The following is a 22,398-nucleotide window of genomic DNA, read 5'->3' as shown; positions in this document are numbered from 1 at the left end:
AAGAGTTGGCCTCAACGAAAATCATTAACACTTGGAATGAAGAAAGTAGCATTTAAACCTCTGGTAGATCCAAATAAAGTTTTGCTTCCACCACTCCACATCAAACTGGGGCTCATGAAAACTTTCGCAAAGGCTTTGGAAGTGAACGGTCCTGCATTCACATACTTTCAAGAGAAATTCCCAAGACTTAGTACAGAGAACATTAAAGCAGGCGTTTTCATTAGTCCACAACTAAGGCAACTTTTCAAAGGCGAATAGTTTGAATGTGTCCTTAGTGACAGCGAGAAATCAGCGAGGAAAGCCTTTCGAAATGTTTCGACTGGTTTTCTAGGAAATATTAAAGCCAGAAACTACATGCAGCTTGTGGAAGATCTAATTACTTATGCGGCCACTGCTCGGCAAAAGGCCACACTTACAAGGATTGCCCAAACAAGAGTACTGACCCAATCTGCACCAACTGCAAGAGTCTGAAGCTGGACTGCACCCACTCAATCAGGGATAACAAGTGCCCCACCTACCTGAAAATTAAGAGCTTGTTCCAATCCAGGCTGGATTATTGGGACGCGCCTTAGAGGATACAATACTACAGAGGTAAAATTTCTGTAGATCAACGCACAGAGGGCCAGAGCAGTAGCGGATCAGATCCGTATCAAGGCTGAAGAGGAGAATGTAGATGTCATGATAATACAGGAGCCATACTCACACATGAAGATAGTCAGGGGATACCCCTTGACCTACAAGATAGTACAATTCGAGGACGACACCCCCTGGGCCCCAGTCGCGGTAAGAAATCCGGATATTACGGTGACCAAAATCACACAGCTTTGCACAGCCTGGGCTGCATGTGCCCACCTCACCAGAGGGCAATAACATAAAATGCCCACCTCTGGGGGCATTTTATGTTATTGCCCTCTACTGTCGACCGGGCGAAGACATAACTTTCGCCACAAGATACCTCCAACTGGCTGCTGACACCCTTCCCAACGCTAAAATTATAGTAGGGGCAGACGTGAACTGCCGGTCACCAATGTGGCATAGTCACACGCCAGACAGACATGGCACCAGAAACGGAACTATATTGGAAGAGTTCCTTGCCAATTCAACGTTGACAGTGTTAAACCAACCAAACAATCTGCCCACATTTAGTAATACGATGTGGGAAGCCACCATAGATGTCTCCTTGGCTTCCAGGAACATCGCTAATAATACTACCGACTGGTCCGTCCAAGAGGCCTGGACAACATCTGATCATCGAGCCATTACATTCCAACTCAACAGATCACTGACTAGAGTACCGGCAGCTAGACAAACCACTCACAGATACTCCATATCCAAAGCAAACTGGGAACTCTTCCAAAGTACCTTAAAAACCAGCATACAACAGAGACAGAGTGAGCTTGAGTGCCTCGAAGACCCAGATCACCTCCAAAGCAAGATAACAGAGATCATAACGCACACAAGCGACATCGCTATTAAAAAGAAAAATCCAACCCCTGGGGGCTGTGCCGTGGTGGAACCTAGAACTGCAACGACTCCGGAAAGAAACACAAACCAGAAGAAAGGCCTTTCAGCGGGCCAGGCGCTCCTGGCCGACGGCAGAGGTTGAAGTACTCCGACAACGCTACAAAGAAGCAAGGAACACTTACACAGCCCAAATCAGAAGCTGTAAACAGCAATCTTGGGAGCGCATGGTCTCCACTATGGGAAACGAGAACCCCTGGGGAATCGTCTACAAACTGACCATGAATAAACTCCCCCGAGGGGAAGTTATTGCCGCCACCACATTGACCCAAGGAGGCATGTCCACAACCTGGGAGCAGACTATTTCCAATATCCTGGACACAGTCTTCCACCCGGCTATACAACCAGAGACAACAGAGCAGATCCAACTCTGCTTAGAAAATGAAAGCTATCAAACAGCAACGACAGAACCTCACTTCACCATGGAGGAGCTCAAGAGTGCTGCCACCCTCATTAGGGGAAATAAATGCCCTGGACCAGACCTCTTGGAGCCCGAAATCATCAAAAAGACAGTACAGTGTTCCCCGAACCTGTTGCTCAACCTCTTCAACCTCTGTCTTCACTGTGGCACCTTCCCTACTTCGTGGAAGAAAGCAAACGTCAAACTAATCCTGAAAAATCCGACCAAACCACCACACCTCCCAGAATCGTACAGACCGATCGCACTTCTCACAGTTGCAAGTAAACTACTTGAACGCCTTCTCTATAGACGAATAGAGCAATATTATGACAGGGCTGGCCTGGCCTCACCCAACCAGTTAGGCTTCAGGCGGGGGCGCTCAGCCGTGGATGCCTTAATACACCTACAAGAACAAGTAACAAGATGCACCAAGAAGTATTTCCTTGTGATTGCCGTGGACTTTGCTGGGCCTTCGATGCACTTTGGTGGCCAAGCATCTTGGCAAGGCTTCGGGTTGCTGGGATCCCAGGCAACCTCTACAGGGTCATCAAGAGCTACCTCACAAACAGATCCATCAGGATTGTTGCTCCCTATGGGACCCTCTCCAAGAATACATTTCGCGGCTGTCCACAGGGTTCGGTCCTTGGACCACTACTGTGGAACATAGTAATGGACTCCTTCCTAGCTATAGACCTTGACGAGGTAAAATCGCAGGCCTTTGCTGATGACCTCTTACTAACAGTGTCAGCGGACTCAAGGACACACCGGCAAACCGGGCTCTGTCCACCCTTCAGGAATGGGCAAAGAAAAATCAACTTAGAATATCCCCTGCAAAGACAAACTCCATTCTGCTCAAGGGGTGCCTCAACCTCAGGCGGCCTCCACAAATCAAGATTGACCAGAAAACAATTAAATTCTCAAAGCAGCTGAAGTACCTAGGCATGATTCTAGATCCAAATCTATCATTTCAGGATCACCTGAAATATTTGCGTACAAAAGTCAGACGATACACTGCATTGGTTGCCAGAGTCACTCGCAGAGACTGGGGCCTAGACAGACGGGTGCTACGTCTTTTCTATAAAACCATCTTCACCCCAATAGTCACGTATGCATCTGGCGCATGGTATCAAAAAGCCACAACTGTTGTCAATAAACGAATCATTGACTCGATTCACCGATCAATCCTTCTGACCATTACTCGAGCTTGCAGCACAGTGAGCACGCATGCCCTGCAAGTCCTTGCTGGTGTCCTTCCACTGGACTTAGAGATCATTCGACGGGGCCTCACGCACCACCTGGACAAGGGTATCCCACAGACATGTTTGGGATTCACCACCGACATCATCAATAGCAAGACTATGGAAAAGAAAAAGCTGCATGCTCACCTGCTGCAGATGTGGCAGGATAGATGGGCCACCTCGCAAAAAGGCGAAATCACCAGAAAGTTTCTGCCCAACATTGGCCGGGTTTTTCCGAACTTCCCACCCTGGTTTTCCCCGGGCCTACAAGTCACATACCAATTGACAGGACATGGAGCTCTGAATGCAAAGCTATCCCCACTCGGAATACAGGAAGATCCCACCTGCACCTGCGGGGGGCTGGAGAGCTGGCAGCACCTCATGCATGATTGCCAGCTGTATGACGACCTCCGCAGCGCATTCATCACCAAAATACAGTATCTACCATACGGCCAGGAGTACCACATCTTGGACACCAAGGAAGAATATCAGGCTTTCTCCAGCTATGCACTGGCCCTGTTCACAAGACGGAGAGCTCTTATCGCAGCAAATCGCAATCAACAACTGACACAATAAGGAAATGAACAAACCTCGAAGGAAATCATCCCGTGGAAGACGCCTGAATCCAATGGTCTCCGATAATCAAGGCACTAAACCCTGAAGTGGACCTAAAGTTGAATAAATGAGAAATGACTCTATAAACAACATTGACGCAAACACCACATGGATGGGAAATGTCACAAGAAATACCCCACAAACGCCGACAAGCAAACCCGGACCTTTTGACGGTAAAGACTGCAGAACGGACGGGAACCACCCCGTTGACCGATCATGCTTCGGTCCGATCGCTCCTGGAAACGGACTAGAACCACTAGCAGCTCCGCTGCCAAATGCTATATGGCGAGCTGAATGGGGTACCCTTACCCTATTCATCTTAAATTCCCTATCCCCGGCAGGAGGGAGAGGAGACATGCTCTGTTTCCTCCCTCCCCTGCCAACCCATCTCTTCGCCTGGTGAGGCATGGGCCTGCCTCACTGACCACCTGAGGCGCCTCCGTAGCCAGGTGGGAAGGAGCCGCAGTGCATAGCACACGCTTCTTGATTAGACCGGGGTTCGAGCCCGTCACCACCAAATACGGAGGATGCGGAAAGGTCAGGGAATGACCACCGCATATCAGGGAGCAATATGGCCTTAGTTGCTAATGCTCCTAAAAACCAAATAACAAATAACAAACTGACCACCTGGGGTCGCCTTCTCTATCGTCCCCATGCTTCTGCCTTCTCCCCCCCAGTCTTCAGTCTCTTCCCCCACTCTAACTGTATACCTTATCCATGGCAGGGGGAGATAGCTCTTCTTCGTCTCCCCCACCCGCCATCCAAACTCCCCTCTGGTGTGGCATGGGCATGCCATACTGCCTAGCAGGGGTCATGTCCTCTATCGACCCCTTACTTCTACTTCTACCCCCCCCAGTCTTAAGCTTCCCCTCCCTCCCACTTTTATCTTTCATCTAACGTATAGCCCACACGTCTAAATTTAATAACAACAAAATTCTGTCCGACCTATTAGGCCTTTTAACACATCTTTCTAGCGTTCAACCCCAACCAGCGATTTGCTAACAGCAATCTCCTAAAGAATTAACGTCAAACGCCTATATATATACTTTTTTTTTTTATTATTATTTTATTTTATTTTTTTTACTTTTATTATTATTATTTATTTATTTATTTATTATTATTATTTTTTATTTATTTATTTATTTATTTATTTATTATTATTATTTTTTATTTATTTATTTTTTAGGTCCTAGCCACTGAAATCCCAGGAAACTAGGTGGCAGGACCTGCCGGAGCAACTCGTCATGATGCTGGACACCCGGCTAGCCTCCACGTGGCAAGGTATGGGCAACGTCGGGCCCCCACCAGGGGCCAGGCGGCCAATAAGCCGGACAAACAATGGGCACAACAGATCACACTGCACAGACATGGCCCACACACTTTCAAGTCTCTGGCTTGACAGTGTACTGTCCTCGATACAGCGAACATACGCGGAGATGGGAGAAATCCCAGGCGCCGTCTGACACGAACATACCTTATACCCCTTACGGAAACATACCCACTCAAATGGACCAAGAATGAGTGAGAGTGAAAACCCACTAGCACACAACAGTGAACGAAGAATAATCCCAAATGATGATGGACGGAGTGCAAACTCCAATCCACCGATTGCACCCTGTATCACAGGGTTCGACTCGGGCACATATCTAGAACTGAGATAACCAGACTTGATCCTGACTGAAATAAACTTTGAGAAAACGAAACATAAGCCAACCAAGTGGACTGGAAACCCAAGCATCACAACTGAACTGAACAGCAGCAGCAATTGCTGCCACATGCCCTATTGGCGACCTGTGCTGGGCTCTAGCCCAGCACACTTTCATTCCCTTCCCTGGTGGGGTGAAGCGACAGTGCTTCTGTCCCCTCCTCTCCACCTCTATTTCTTCTCCTGGTGGGACATGGGCATGCCCCACTGTTCTGCCTTGGGAGTTGCCTTCTCTATCGTCCACATACTTCTGTCTTCGCTCCCAGTCTTCAGTCTCCCTCCCTACTCTGCCTATATCGCCAGCGAACGCCCCGACACAATGAAAAACCTTTAAAAAAAGTGTCCAAATTCTCACGGCATACGTGAACCTCTTTCGGCCTAACTAGATTCTAGCGTCCATCATCCCTTGGTTTTCCCATAGTCCCTAGCCACTGAAATCTCAGGAAACTAGAACACAGAGCCTGCCAGAGTAAATAATTTTATAAATCTCTGGTCTTCCCAGTGAATTGATATACCTACAATGAAAGCAACGCGGAGTTGGGGGAATCCCCTGGTGCCGTTTGACACTGAATACACTTTACTTCTTACGAAAGGACCCCGGTCCCGTGGATGACAACGCGAACATGACCAACAGAAAAGACACCCACCAACAGGATCTACGTACGTTAACAAGACTCACTACTGAGAACTGAAAGGACTTAGGAAAGAAACCACACTAAGGTAGAGGACTATCGCGGACAGGGACCCCGGTCCCACGGATTTTAATTCGGACATGACACCAGATTGGACACCACCAGCAGGGTCTATGTATAGTTTTCCTGCAGATTTCTGTTGCGATCGCACCGGGCTCCCTTTCCTGGTGCCTTTCCACCCCCTCCACCCGCGCCAGTAGGGGACTGTCTCCCCCCAGTGCCCCCTATTTTCTCCTGGTGAGGCATGGGTCTGCCTCAGTGACTTTTGGGTCCAAATTACCGTTCGCCCATATTTTCAGCCTTTATTACGCAAGAGGTATCCCCCTCACGTAACGATGATGGATATATGTATCCAAATGTATATTTATCTGTGTCTGTATGCAAGTTTAAGAGCGCGCGGATTTTTTTTTAAAGTCCAAGCCACTGAAATCTCAGGAAATTGGGTGGCAGGATCTGCCAGAGTAAATCTAAAACTACTGGGTTCCTAAGTCTGCCTCCACGGGGCGAAAGTGAGGCAACGTTGGGCTTCAGCAGGGGGGGGTCCAGCGGCTAAATGGCCAGAAGGATAACGGTACATAACACTACACGCAGACAATGTCCATACATACCCTTTTAAATCTCTGGCCTTCGCAGCGAACTGGTACACCCACAATGAAAGCAACGCGAAGATGGGTGAAGCCCCTGGTGCCGCTATACATCAATACACTTAACTTCTTACGAAGTGAGAACAGCTACCTTACGGACAGAAGTGTCTCAGTGCACAAGGTTCCAGAAAGTGACACGCCCTGTGAATAAAGGCTGCTCGCAGGGTTCAGTCCTTGGCCCTTTCTTCTGGGACACTGTTAGGACGAATTCCTCGCCTTCGATCTCGGCTTCGTGGAAAGCCTGGCCTTTGCAGATGACACGATTTTCCTTGTTTAAAGGTAACACGCGAGTGGTTGTAGAGCAAAGATCAAATGCCGCCCTCTTCAGCTGCAGGAATGGGCACAAATGCACATGCTCAAAATATCGCCTGAAAAAACCAAACAAATACTTCTGAAAAGGCAATTTGGACATAAGACGTCCACAGATCAAAATGAACACAGCTACTATAAAAATGGTAACAGAACTAAAATATCTTGGAGTGGTCTTTTATTCAAAATTAACTTTTTATCCCCATTTGACCTATTTAATGAGGAAAGTGAGAAATTATGCAGATATGATTGCAAGGATCAGTCGATTAGACTGAGGGCTCAAAAGAAATACCCTGGAAATCATATACAGTGCAATGTTCCTACCTGTTATCACCTATGGAGCCGGCGTGTGGTTCACCCGCTCAGCCATAGTAAGAAACAGAAATAAATTAAATTAGAATCGATAAAAAGAACAATACTTCTCACATCTGCGCTACAGTTGCTGGCCGGAGCTTTCCCACTTCACCTGGAAGTAGCCAAAAGAGGCTTATATAATAGACTTAAAAAGGGCATATCCACAGATTTTCTGGGGCCAGCCCTTGATACAGCCAACACCTTCAACGCCGAATGAAAAAGAATGGACAGAAAGCTCCATGAGCTATGGCAAACAGGCAGCTAGGGAAGCAGATTAGCTGAAAATACCAGTAAGCTGGTAGCAAGGGGATGCAATGTAGAATTAAAGAAAGAATGAATGAATGAGTGAGTGACAAAACGAATAGGCTGGGCACAGAGTGAAAGAGTGAATTAGGAATTATGGTAAAAGGGAATAAGTGTCAGTTTTGGTGAAAGAAAGAATGACCTAGCATTAAGGTAAGAGCGAATGAGAGGTTATGGTGAATGGGAATGAGCGGAAAAGAAGATGTAATTAGCTGAAAGAATACAAAGTTAATAATAACGTACATTAATTTATATAAATACTAACCAACATTTATTAACAACACAAACACTATCACTGCATTTTCCCCTGGCCTGCACCACAACTGAAGAATAACAGTAAGTTGAGGTGCCCAGAGAGTGCAGTGCAGAAAGCAAGAGTCGAACAAATGAAATGAAAAGAATGAACGAGAGTGCAAACGTGTGAGAAGAACACAAACCATAAATATTACAGTTAAGTACACACTAACTAGTTTTAATCTTTTATATTCTTTCTTATTTAGCTTAATTATTAAGCATTAGTATTTAAATTACACACCATTGCATCCGGCGCCTCCGTAGCCAAGAGCAGCAGTGCGTAGCACACGCTTCTTGATTAGACCGGGGTTCGAGCCCGTGACCACCAAAATACGGAGGATGCGGAAAGGTTAGGGAATGACAACCACATATCCCCGGAGCAATATGGCCTTAGTTGCTAATGCTCCTAAAAAAAAAAAAAAAACAAACCAACCATTGCATCCCCCCTGGTGTGTGAGAAACAAGGTGAGTGAAAAAATAATATATATATATATATATATATATATATATATATATTTATTAAATATAATATAAAATCAAAGTTTCAGTTTATGAACAAAAATAAAAATAAATAAGCAAGGTATGACAGATGCATCAAAACGCGCAAATCAGGAGCAAGCGGATATGGTACTCACAGGACAGACGTACAGAAACTTTCTGGAAAACAACATGCCTGATTTCTTGGACGACACGCCACTGATCATTCGTCAACAAACACACTTCATGCACAATGGCGCTCCCGCACATTTCAGCCACCTAGCCCGCAATTACCTGAATCGAAGGTTTCCTGGTCGGTGGACCAACTTCCAGGCCTCCACGCTCACTGATTTAAACCCACTAGATTTCTTGTGGGGCCATTTAAAGTCATTAGTGTATTCGACTCCGGTAGCTCATGTGGAAACTGTCCGCAATCGAATTGTGAGACAATACGAAACATGCCAGAAATTTTTCGCGAGTCCATGAGACGTCGATGTGAGGCCTGTATTCAGGCAGAAGGTGGACATTTTGAACAATCAATATAAGGTGATGTGAACAGTTAAGTGTTCACATCACCTTAAATAAAAATATTTTATATCAAACATAGTTCCGGAAACCAAGGATTTCCGGAACTATGTTGATATAAAATATTTTTATTGTCTACATATGAGGAACTCATTCCTGAAGTTATACCGTGCATTTTTGAGACACCCTGTATATAAGAATAGATAAGTCTTATAAAATTTGCATAGATGGAGGTGAAAAATAAAGTGCCAAGGACAAGAAGGGTAAGGATAGTAGAAAAAAGAAGTATAATAGGTTGTAAAAAGCGAAAGGAGTTATGATGAATTAAGAAAAAATTATAGGTTGAATTACAAGGATAATTGAAGGTGAGGGAGCTGTAAAGTAAAATGATTAATACCAAATGATTAAATACAAAATAAAATGTGGTAGAACTGTCATCAGATATGGATGGGAAAATTTAGTAAGTTGAAAACGGGGATAGCAAAAATGCAAAATCTGATGTCAGCTGAAGTAAATGTAGTAATATTTAATTCAGCTGACATCAGATTTTGCATTTTTGCTATCCCCGTTTTCGACTTACTAAATTTTCCCACCCATATCTGATGACAGCTCTACCACATTTTATTTTGTATTTAATCATTTGGTATTAATCATTTTACTTTACAGCTCCCTCACCTTTAATTGGCCTTGCAATTCAGCCTATAATTTTCTTAATTCATCACTACTTCTTTCGCCTTTTACTCGTACAAATTTTTCACCTGTATCTATGCAAACTTTAATACATACATGAAAGGCAAAAGCAAAAGGTAGCCGACATATGAATAAAAGAAATAATTTAAAAATAACTGAAAAATGGTGACCTGTAAAATAAAATAGATTACATGAAAATACAGGTAATGGTAGCTGGCATCAGATAAGGGTGGTCAAATTTGGATATGGTTCAAAAATGGGAAATAAAGCAAAAATGCAATTAAATCTGATGTTAGCAAAGGTAATAGTTAATACATGATTAGGTATTTCATCAGGGGACTACACCTGACCATGTATGAAAAGACTGCGTTTCTATACTTTCCCAAACCTGAGTAAGAGAAGAAAATTTTGAAAATAAAGCATATAAGATCGAAAAGCAATATATCTTTTACAAAGTATGGACAAGGTAGTCCCTACGCAGTGTTTATAAAGAAAGTTAAGGTAAAATTAACTGGATACAGAATTATTTTAAGTACAATAAGACTAGAAGCAAACGATAAAAGGCTAACGCCAATACCAAATACCTAAGTAATGAAAGTTAAAAAAAGAAGATATAAAATCGAAAATTAAAATATTGATAAAATTAATTTTAAAATTTTAATTTTAATTAAAATATATATAAAACCAAACAGGGGAAAAATGATAAATTATGAGAAAAAATAAAGTATAAAAATAGAATGCAAGTACAGTGAGAATACGGATTATGAATGAAGTAAATGTGTGTGTGTCTTCCACCCATCCCACCGGGAGAGGGAGGATTATTCCCCACTGTCAGCTAGCATATCTCACCCCGGGAGCGGGATGGGCAGTTTGATCTTCCTACAGGATTCGACACTACATGGACCTGACAACCATCACCGACGAAGACATACTGCGGCTTTGCTGCCAACACACCATTTGGCGATCTGAACTGGGTACTCAAACCCAGTTCCCTTTAAAACCCCATCCCTAGGCAGGCGAGGGAGGAGACGGGTCTCTGTCCCCTTTCCCCATGCTTCGCCTGGTGGGTCTAGTCCCCGCTGACCTCTTTGGGGATGCCTACTCTATCGTCCCCATCCTTCAACCTGTTTCACCCCCAGTCTCCACCCCCCCAACTAAACCGACCGAGTACGCCCCTAACAATGCCACCAAAATCTAATAAGCGTCTAAATGTAACCACTTTCTCGTAAACCTCTTTCGGCTTTTCGAAATTATGGTATTAACACCTTTATATATATATATATATATATATATATATATATATATATATATATATATATATATAGGCATACCTCGAATAACGAATAGGATGCGTTCCACGAAATTACTTCGTTAAGCGAAACTTCGTTTTCAGAGGTTATTTTGTTATTTTGGTTTTTAGGAGCATTAACAACTAAGGCCATATTGCTCTGGGATATGCGGTGGTCATTCCCTGACCTTTCCGCATCCTCCGTATTTGGTGGTGACGGGCTCGAACCCCGGTCTAATCAAGAAGCGTGTGCTACGCACTGCTGCTCCTGCCCACCTGGCTACGGAGGCGCCGTTTTCAGAGGTAAAAATACTATGGCCAGAATAGGGATACGTTCCTACGTAAAGAAAATGAAAAGCTTCTTTTTCGAACAAAGAAAAGTTTTATTAAATAAACAGTCAACTTACATACAAAGTGAAATCACATTTTAAAATATGAGTCTAAAGTTGATTGTTTATGCTTTTTTCCTCTTTCATTTAACAATTGCCTATACGGAGTTATTGCATTTAACACTGATCGCTTAACAATAACACTTCTTCCTAAATCAGGATCATTTTCACTAAAAAAAATTGAAACGTTTTCAATGTCATTTAAGCACCTTTTTAAATCTTTGGTTGTTAACACTTTTTCGGCAGGAACTTCTTTAACTTCATCATCTTTGTCTTCGTTGCTAACAAGGTTTTCTAAATCTTCCACTGAAAAACCATCATCTTCTGCATTCAATAAATTTCTAACATCCTCTTCATCGACATTTTCGAAACCTAGTGATTGAGCCATCTGGATAACTTCATTTCTAATTTCTTTGTTATTTTCTTCTTCTAGTACAACTTCTGGCCATATTTTGCGCCAAACTCCATTTAAGCATTTCTTAGTGACTTCTTTCCAAGAACTATCAATGTTTTCAATTGCGTTTTTAATGGTGTAGTTTTTCCAAAAAAATTTAACTGTTATTTCCTCTTTATCCTCTAGTTCAGTTAAATTGCTTAATGTTCGACGCAGATAATAAGCTTTAAATGATGCTGTTACTCCCTGATCTAATGGTTGAATCAGGTAAGTTGTGTTTGCTGGAAGAAACACAACTTTGACAGGAATGCATGTGTCCAACGTGTTAAGATCAGTAGGATGTCCCGGAGCATTGTCTAACAACAAAAGAGCTTTTTCTTCAAAGTTGTTTTTTTTTTTTGACAATACCGTTTTACTTCAGGACAAAAGTGGTTAACAAACCAATCAGTAAATAACTCCTTGGTAACCCACGCTTTTCTATTTGCTTTCCATATTACAGGTAAATTCATTTTTATGTTACCTTTTAACGCCCTCGGATTTTCTGAATGGTAAACTAATAACAATTTTAATTTATAATCGCCAGAGGCATTTGATCCAAAGAGTAACGTTAACCGGTCTTTGGCTGCTTTGAACCCAGCAGCTGATTTTTCTTCAATAGAAATGAAACTTTTTGTTGGTAGCCGTTTCCAGAACAAACCGCTTTCGTCAACATTGAACACCAAATTTGGAAAATTTTGACGTTCAATTATTTCCTTTAGTTTTTCTGGAAACTTATTTGCAGCTTCTCCTGTTAATTTTGCACTATGAATCCTGGCCCGTTTTTTAAATTTCTCGAACCAACCACGAGAAGCCCCAAAGGTTTCCGTAATTTCTTCAGTTTGTTTAGATTTCAGGTGATTAAACTGGAATATTTTTTTATGTTAAATGGAGCTTGAAATTGCCGACTTCGTTATATCGAAGCTTCGTTATCAGAGGTAACGTTAACCGAGGTATGCCTGTATACAGGGTGTTTCAGTTAAACGTTTCAGAACTTCTAAGAGGGGTAGGGTACATCCTGACAACTCGAAATCATATAGCAATGTGGGGTCGGAAATGCTTTCCTGAAGCGGTATTGTACACAGAAGCACCATAAAGACAAGAGACCGTAAGTGAGAAATCGTTTTAATAATACATGAAAAGAAGCAAAAGGTACATGGATTAAAGTAAGTGTTCGAAGTTTCTTCCACGGGCTACAATGCACGCCTCACATCTCCGACGCATGGACATCCGAACATTCTGGAATACTCCAGGCGAATTTCGAATTTCTTCGGCAGCTACTGCGATTCTTGCAACCAGCTCCTCAGCATTGTCAACAGGGGTGTCATAAACTAGCGATTTCATATGACCCCAGAAATAAAAATCAAGACATGATAGGTCGGGTGACCGAGCAGGCCAACGCACGGGACCACCACGTCCGATCCACTGTTGACCAAATGTGACATCCAGGTAGTTACGAACATCTTCGCTATAATGGCAGGGGCTCCATCGTGTTGGAACCACATTGTCTGTTGCGTCGATGCAGAAATCTGTTCATCTCTCAAAAGTTGTGGCAATACTTGCTGCAGAAAGATCAAGTAGATAGGTCCGGTTAGACGACACGGTAACAGGTAAGGTCCGATGAGGTGATCTCCCATAATACCGGCCCATACATTGACCGAAAATCGAATCTGCGCTGCACGACGTCGTATTGCATGCGGGTTCTCGACCGCCCAGATATGGTCGTTATGCGTGTTGAAAATTGCTTCCCTTGTGAAGGATGCCTCATCGGAAAACAACACTTCAGCAGGAAAAATGGGATTTATAGCACAAATCCCCTTTTGCTTCTTTTCATGTATTATTAAAACGATTTCTCACTTACGGTCTCTTCTCTTTTCTTTATGGTGCTTCTGTGTACAACACCGCTTCAGGAAAGCATTTCCGACCCCACATTGCTATATGATTTCGAGTTGTCAGGATGTACCCTACCCCTCTTAGAAGTTCTAAAACGTTTAACTGAAACACCCTGTATATATATATATATGTGTGTGTGTGTGTGTGCTGGGCTGAAATCCTATACACTGAAATCCTCGGAAATTAGGTTGCCAGGCCTGCCAGAGTACTAATAATCTACTGGGTGCCTGACCTGCCTCCTCGTGGCAAAGTGTTGGAACGGTGGGTCCCAATAGGGACCCAACGGCTAAATGGTCAAACCACTCCCACGCACTTTTTAAATCTCTGGCCTTCGCAGAGTTCTGTGTCATGCAAACAGAGTACACAACGCGGAGATGGGGGGATGCCGTCAGACAACTAACACACATTACTTCTTACGAAAAACTGGTGGTGCAACATGTCATTGAAGATGCATTTCTTGCACTCACACCTGGATTTCTTCCTACCAAACTGTGGTGCCGTCAGCAACGAACATGATGAGCGCTTCCATCAAGACATCGCTGCGATGGAACAAAGATACAAAAGCAAATTGAGTGCCGCCATGTTAGCCGACTATTGTTGGATGGTGAAAAGGGATGTTCCCGAAGCTGAATGCAAGCAAAAGGCGAAAAGGTCCCGTGTTTGATACAGGTATATTCGTAGGTACATATTACTGCCATATAAATAAAAAAATATCTTGTATAAACATTTAAAAAAAAATACTTTTTTTTTTTCGGAAAACAAGAACCAATCTGCCATTTTAAGCACTATTTCCGTGTTTAGCACCCCCAAAATCTATGAAGTAAACTTACTTTCATGCTCGTGACCCAAAATTTGTTGTTCAGTGTAATCGGTGTTAATTTAAGAAATAGTCAAAGAGCGATTTCTCTAACTTAACGGTTTAAAAACTGTGGTTTGTAACTTCCCTGAAGACCATGCTCTTTATCACAAAATAATATCATGCTACAAGTTAAGTTCCTTGACCAGCAAGGTCAAAGAACTCGTAACAGTAATGGCAGACGTAAAAAGAAATAGATTTCCTTGAAAAGATGGTAGGGGTAAGTGTTTGAGAATCACTGCCGTATCCTGTTGGTATTTCAACCTAATGAAAGGTGCACATATCACACGTTGCTTCATTGACAGAACGCGTGGCCTAGGAACAATCGTTGCACCTTGTGAAAAATAAGACTATTATAGTCTTTTTTTCACTTAATTCAAAATATAGAAATATTTATGGGTGACCGACCACGTTATAATCTGCTAAAATAGTCGTGTGTGATATTAGCCAATGCAATCAGCTAAGATAGATTTTTTTATTAATTATTGCAATTACGAATATACAGTATTAATTTTGGTGTTCCTAGCACTGTTTACAAAGAAAAATTATTAGGGAACAAACACTCATAACAGGCCAGATCATGAACTTTTGAAGTTGGCGTAAAGATTATACCAAAAGGAACGACCCTCCTCTATAACACAAAACTATTTGGGTTACAGAGTAGGATTGCTTGAGGGGGGGGGGACTGCCATTAGAACTAACATTTCACGTGAAACAGGACGATTAAAAACTTTAAAAATTTCTGCACTATGCATTTAATTAATAATTTTCTTTTCTTTAATGTCCTTCATTTTCATAACATTTCAGTTAAAAGGTTATGCTAGAGCTGGTGTACTCTTCTCCTACCACAAAAAAAGCCGTTGTAAGTACAGGAATATAGTAGCACGGCAGAGATATTTAATAATTTTCATAAATGGCTATACAGTACTATACACATTTAAATGTGGGGTGAAAAAAAATTGTTAACCAAATTAACACTGAATTATGAGAGAGAGAGAAAAGAACACACACTAAACCATGTTTAGTCCTTTATGTGATGCAATTTTTGCAACTACTTATTATCGAAGTAATTAATATCGTAAAATAAATTTTAAAAAAACGATCAAACAAAAGCCAAGAGGTTGTCACTTTTTTCTTGCTATTAGGAAAGAAATGACAACCCAAAAATAAAGTTTGGAGAAAACCACAGAAACATCAGTCCTTGTAAATTCCATAAATATCGCATTTCTGTCCGTGGCCTACTTACAGAAGGTAAACCGATCACGGATGTCCATATCGATCACAAATGACAAAGAAAATTTAAAAGACACGGTTAGCATCCTCTAAAACCTGAAACAAGTAAAGAAAACTAAAACAAGGAACAGAAATATCAAAAGCCTAAACTATATGCAAATAAACAACTGAACTAAAATGTTCAAATCATAGTGAATATCAAAACCAACTAAAACTAACCAAAATATAATTATACGAATGCTCAATAACGAACCAAACACAAAGGAAGAAACAATTGACAGTGAAGAATTGTTCTGTCACTCTTCCCTCAATTTTAACGATGACACTCGCGTGGTGTTTGGTTGATTCCTTTTGTTTTAATTATAAAAAAATAATTTTATGCTTTTTTACTGAATTGAACACGATCTATCAATTATGATTCGGTAAACCTAATAAAAAAAATATCGAACGAAAATGATTTTACGCATTTTTTTTTTTTTTTTTTTAGAATTTAAGGTCGCTGATCATCCCAGACACGTGGCGTCTAGCAGACGCAACGCGAGCATCTGCATTTTTCTCAGTTCTTCACGTTTAGTCGGCGACTGATTAGACATCTGTCGGTACCAACTCAGAGATACCACGTGGGAATAGGAGTTGCCTAAACGAAATAGGTACACTTTTGCTCACGTGGCGTGCGTTAAACGAAAATTTAATTTCTCATAATTCACAGTATATTGAAATGAAAATATGTATAACCACTTAAAGAATACTGGTGAGCAATGGCGCACAGGAGGATTTACTTTCATTTACAAATTAAAAAAAAAATTTAATTAAAAGTGGTGCCTGTATCATGTTAATAACGGAAGCTTAACAAGGATAAGGTTAACCATATCGAAGAACGTGAAATGAGAAAGTGGAGGGGAGGCAAAAAACAAAACCCTTACACTGGCTGTATACTATCCAGATCAAAATCAGCTGAATAAAAACAGCAAGGACAACAACCAACAATCAATTCATTGTGGATATAGGTAACAGTAACATCTTACAAATAGAGATTATTGCAATTATAATTCTCCACACTGGGTGGATGTGTTTAAATTTAATTAATCAATTATTAACAACACCACGCATAGTTCTTGTTTTGTGGGGGGCGGATATCGCTTTAACATTACATTAGGCATCATATTTAATTGGCTGGTAAGCTAATATGGATCAACGATTTACTCCCGATTATCAAAAAATCCCTGTACTGTAGCCCAAAGTACATGCTTTTTAATTTTCTTACATTAATTTCTTTTTAAGCTTCGAAAGAGCGAGATACACCTGTCTTGAATATGGTGGCTCCTTATTTTGATTTCTCACGAGGTCGACTGCAGCACAGCAGCACCTTATGCAGCTCAAAGGCATAAAATGCTGATTCTTATGAGTCTTCTAAAAGCAGAAATCATAAATCAGAGTTGTTCTTGTTTCTCCGTCCCTAATTTGAAACCATTGACTAGGAAGCCTGCATAAGTGGCACGAGCCACCTAACAAACAAGCAACTCTGTACTCCAAATAGTTTGGCTGACAGGTCATTCTTATAACACGCTAAAAGCAAGACTACATATTTTCGGGGAAGCACAATTTTAAACCTGCCAAACCCGTTATCCTTTTAAACAAAGCCGCAAGTTGCCCAATTTCCCCCTCATCGTGATTTTCTCAATACCCGCACTCCAGAGATATTTCTGTGTGACGAATTCTTCAAGAAACGCTTCATTTTGAACGTGACGAATTCAAAATATTCGTGACATTAATAAAATGATATTACATTAGCAGCCATTTGAAACAAAAACTAATCAGAATAACATTCATACTGAGCTCTGCCTCCTTGAATAATTTTGCAAGCACAACTGCCAATGCTAAGAAATCAATCTCAGACACTGTCCCTCGCTAGTTTAAGAAATGACTACACCGACCCTGGAAGAAAATAATCAAACGAGACCAAAAGTATAGAGTTTGACAGCAGACACAATTTGAACCATCTAAATGGATTTTTGTCTGTACTAAAAAACGGTCATTGAAATATACTTTACAACAAACAACCAAAAAGTTAAATAAATCACAGTTAATACAAATATAAAAATTTAATACCATTAAAATTATACAAATTGGAAAAAGTCGTACCTGAAAAACCATTATAACATGAAGTTGCGATATACGTCGATGTAGAAATAATATCAATCATTGGAGATGCTTTTTTCTTTTGTCATAAAAATTCTCCACTCCTATATGGCATGTCAAAAATACGCTCTGCTTCTCAGCCCTGTCATTTCCGGCCACATCAGCCACCTCAGATCCACTATGCCACCCGGTCAAGATCCACCACTACAAATCTAGTCACTACCAAGATCCTCGAGGCATTTGGGCACGGTTCGGAAATAACTTTTACTTATATCGACGTTCAGGCAGCAATCGATTCCGTATCCGTTCACGCATTGACAACGCGAACACTATTATTGTTCGCGATGCCAATCGACGCTACATCAGAACTATTACATCTGGAGTCCCACAAGGTGGGGTCCTCTCTGGTATCTTGTTCTCAGCTATCCTTCTGCCTTTCGTGACGGGCCGAACTGATATTATCACCTTCGCTGATGATATAAAGCTGTTCACTGCTATCAACCCTGGAGACACTGGTGACTATACAAATGCCTTAATCGTACAGAAAATCCAGAACTTCGAGGCCTTCCTCTCCGGTTTCGGCCTTCCCATCAATCCTGAGAAGTCAAAACAGTTGACTTTCTGGCCCAAACGGAACCCAACAATGGTACAACCCAATCTAAGAGGATCCGCTATTTCTCTTCAGCAACACACCAATCTGGGCGTTATTTTTGACCAGAAGCTCTTTCTCCCACACAAACCACCTGCAAATAAAGTTCTGTCGACTCCGGTGAATGCTTAAGCAGAAACTTATGCATGTCCATGACCAGGCTGTTGGGTGCAGATATATTATATATACAAATTGCCCGTGTTCTGTGGTCGATTTTCTGTTTGCTGTACGAAAAAACGAGTTTCAGGGAGAAAAAACCATGCTAACCTCGCTGAGACCGACTAACTCAGCCACTTTGAGAAAAAGGCCCATTAAAATATCTGACGTCATTGATGGGAGTTGGACTAGGTATTTCTCACCCAGATTAGGGAGGCCGGCGATTCTACCAACTGTGCTACTTACGATGGTGCGCGGGGCCGGCATCTCAGCAACAGCAGGCATTGTCGACTGTTCGACGACCCAGTAGTAAAGGTGTGGGATCGCCAATATGGCTGCCGTTGTGAACAGACGTGTGTTTCACCGCTCCGCGAAATTTCAGTTTAAAAAATGTGTTTTTCTTCCGTCAGTGCCATGAAATGTATCCTCACTTCAAGACAAACTGGAGGACTGGATTCCACTGGTGAGAAACTTTTGCCTATATATTGGGAATTTGGTCAGGTTGAAGCGTTATTTATCTGTATCCTTTGTTGCCAGACCGCATGGTCACCATGTCGCTGACAACAGGGCTATAGAGAGGCTGCCGATATAACACGGCGGCCGCGTTTCCACCTGACACCTTGACTAGTTTGCACTAGTTGGGGAGGTGCCCCAACTAGTGCAAACTGAGCAGTTGTTGTGCTCTATCAATCTGTGCCTTTACCGAATAATATCACCAAAGAAATATGACTTTAATGTGTCCCCCCCACCATAAACTCTCCATGGAGAGAGAGAGAGGCTATCTTCGCACCTGTGCTTCTACCAGAAACCTGAATGCCATGAACGTCTTCGCCGCTACTAGATATCCCGTTGGGAAACTAGTCCCGTCCTTTTAGGAGAATTTATATATCCGGCGTTTCCCCCCCCCCCGCTCCAAGTGCTGTGGGGAGACCCAAAACTTCCACAGTCCACTGTGTGCCTTCAAATACACCCACGAACTTGTGGTTGGCATCAATCAACATCATTTTTAACAAACCATCTAACCCCAACATTGTGAATCCGATTAACGGAACAGTCCCGGTAATCCGGAATCCACGGATATGGAGGGGAAAGACAAGCACAAATACTCCCTGACAGACACAAAATGATGATCCATCATTATTGATCAACTGGAGGATATAGAGGACACCCGACCTGCCCCCCCCCAACCAAGCGGAAAACCCGCAAGCGATTGGTTCCCGAACCGGAACGCGAAACACGATCTCGGGTTGAAACAAAGGAACAGCCAGAAGCCAATGCATCGCAAAAAGAAAGAAATGATGAAAAACAACAAGAACTATGTCTGGACCATACCATACCAGAAGGCTCCGTATACGAGAAAACTCTCTTTCTGAAAACGGCCCTCGAAACCATTTTTAAGGAGAATCCCAGTAGGATATCGTCTGGCCTGAGATCACAGATTGTCACCATCTTTCACAAGATGGAGACAATCCTGCATGACACACATGTTGAAAACGAGAGAGCCATCACACGGCTACACGCCTACATCGAATGCGGGGCAAGACAAATGCCACAGCGCGCCCCGAAATATTCAGAAGCGCTGAGGACCCCAACGGAAACGCAACAGACAACAACGCACCAGACAATAACAACGCACCAGAAGAGGAAGGCGCTCCTACCAACACCAAAATTGGTGATACTTAGACCGAAACAAACAGGAAAAATTCCCACAAGCGAAGACCTCAAAGCAAAAGTAATAAATAACATGAAGGAGGACCTGAAGCTAACACGAATAAAAGGGATGAGAAAGATGAGAGACGTAGGACTGGTAATAGAGACAGAGACGAGGCAAGAAATCCAGAGCATCATTGAAAACCCCAAGATTGAAGCCCTTGGATTAACGGCCCAGCCGCCCAAAAGGAAGGGACCAAATATATTAATTTATGACGTTAGCCCAGAAATTACAGCCACCCAGATAGCTGAACTTTACCACAGAAACCTCCAACGCGAGATCCCGGACAAGCAGCCGCAAGAAGTGATAACACCAAAGTTCCACATAGAGGCGAGAGGAGGCTTAAAAAACAGCTGGAGTGTGGAACTAATCCCGGAAGCGTGGCAAGTCCTAAAGGATCGGACAAGGGTCTACATAGAATGGGGAAGCTATCGTTTTCGTGAGCGGGTGGCAGTACTGAAATGCTTTAGATGCTGTAAGTTCGGCCACTCCAGCCACGTCTGTTCCCAGACAGTCCCAACATGCGGACATTGCACTGAAAAGGGCCACGAATATAAAGAATGCCCACACAAAGACAAGGAAGCCACATGCGCAAATTGTAAAACAATGAAACTCGAATATACACACTCAATCAGGGATCCTAACTGCCCAATCTATATAAAAGCCAAGAGCACCTACCAAAACAGAATCGATTATGGGTACAAAAATTAAGAAATATAACACAACCATGATCAAAATAATACAAACAAATGCCCAGCGAGCAAAAGCGGTGGCTGACCAGATTCGGGTCAAGGCCGATGAAGAGAACATAGACGTTATTATATTACAGGAGCCGCATGTCCATGCAAGGCGGGTGGCGGGCTACCCATTACAATATAAAGTGATCCACACAGAAGAAGACACCCCATGGGCGGCGGTATTGGTCAGAAACAAGAATATTACCGTAACAAGAATAACAATACCGGTGGATAGCATTTGCCTTGTGTTGACGTGTTTTCAGAGTCTCCTGGATTTTATTTTTAAAAATGTGTTTTCAGGCCACCCCCCCAAGTTAAAAGTTTGTCCTCTGTTAGAAGAAGTTGTGGTGAGTTTGTTGACACCTTCAGTTTGTCTGTCAGCACAGGGGTAGCGCTCTGCTAACTGTCCTTGTATTTCTTAAAATTAGCGTTACTGGAACAGGTTTTAACATGGTAAAATGGCTGCTAATTAACATTGTCTCCTCTGCTGTCAGATTACTTTTCTTGTGTTTGGCCTTTGACCCTCTGTGGTAGGGGTGTTAAGGGTTTTTGCGCAATTTTGGAACTTTAGGGTGGCTGATGGTGACACTGGGGATATGGTGATAACTTTTTATGTGTCAATAGCCAGCCATAAAAGAGAAGTGTATTTACTTGGCTTTGCCCTCAGATTTTTAGTTTTGGTTTCGACTTGACGCCATTGCTTCTTCTTCGTTCGGTCAGCCAATGACCGATCACTACCGGTTATTTTGGAGGGAACTTTTATTATGCAGGCTGACATCTTGTTTAGTTTAATGGCTGCCTACAGTGGAGGCTGCCATTTTAAAGTGTGAATATAGATTTCTGTGGTATCCGCCATTTTGAGTGTTTATGGTTATGGTTAGGCCTAACTGTATCTTTGCGAAAAAATATTAGTAGCACCATTTCTCGATGCAGCATGGGTACTTTCTTAGAGTAGATACTGCCTTGCACTAAGTTTTCTATATACACTGGGGTGCAAGAAATCATAGTGACTTGTCTAATTGCATTTATAACTATACTAAGGTGCATATTATTAGAAACCCACTTTGCTTTTCTCATTTTAAGATGTTTTTATTTTTTATGTATACTGAGGTGAAAAAAAAGTTTAGGTGAGACTTGAGTTAACTTTACC

Source organism: Mastigoproctus giganteus, chromosome 13, assembly GCF_048544385.1.
Source record: "Mastigoproctus giganteus isolate SK-2022 chromosome 13, ASM4854438v1, whole genome shotgun sequence".
Classification (NCBI taxonomy): Eukaryota; Metazoa; Arthropoda; class Arachnida; order Uropygi; family Thelyphonidae; genus Mastigoproctus; species Mastigoproctus giganteus.
The sequence above is the reverse complement of the archived record's forward strand: the minus strand, read 5'-3'. Positions refer to the sequence as shown.